This window comes from Primulina tabacum, chromosome 6 (assembly GCF_025594145.1).
Source record: "Primulina tabacum isolate GXHZ01 chromosome 6, ASM2559414v2, whole genome shotgun sequence".
In the NCBI taxonomy this organism is placed as follows: Eukaryota; Viridiplantae; Streptophyta; class Magnoliopsida; order Lamiales; family Gesneriaceae; genus Primulina; species Primulina tabacum.
The window spans coordinates 33,823,962-33,824,416 of NC_134555.1; positions in this window are offsets into that span (position 1 = coordinate 33,823,962).

A 455-nucleotide genomic window follows, 5' to 3' on the forward strand; every position below is an offset into this window, starting at 1 on the left:
GTCAATCCCGTCTCTTTTCTGGATTTTGAATTGCTTCCTTATATTACGAAAAAACCGATTATTAGGTGCGCTCTCTCTTACTAGCTCACTGCTTTAGCGCATTTCCCTCTCTTCGCGCTATTGCTTACTTCGCCATAGGGCGGTAGTAAGAAGCTTGATAACACCTTCCACGCCCCATGATGGATTTACAGGTTGTACTTTTCCCGTTAGTCCATAAGGATCGGACACCCATATTCCAGGACCATACAAGCCTGTTACATGAAATGCACCAAAACCAAAGCAAGCCACCCCGGATAGAAATAAATGAATTCCAAAGATCTTGGGCAAATCCGAAGAAGGTTTTCCTGTACAACTCATACTTGAGTTATCTCCATATACTGATATACTCAAAGAAGCCTACAGCTTCATTCAGGAGCAGGTTTCCCCTGTAAGCTCCCTTCGCCATGCTTTTCAGC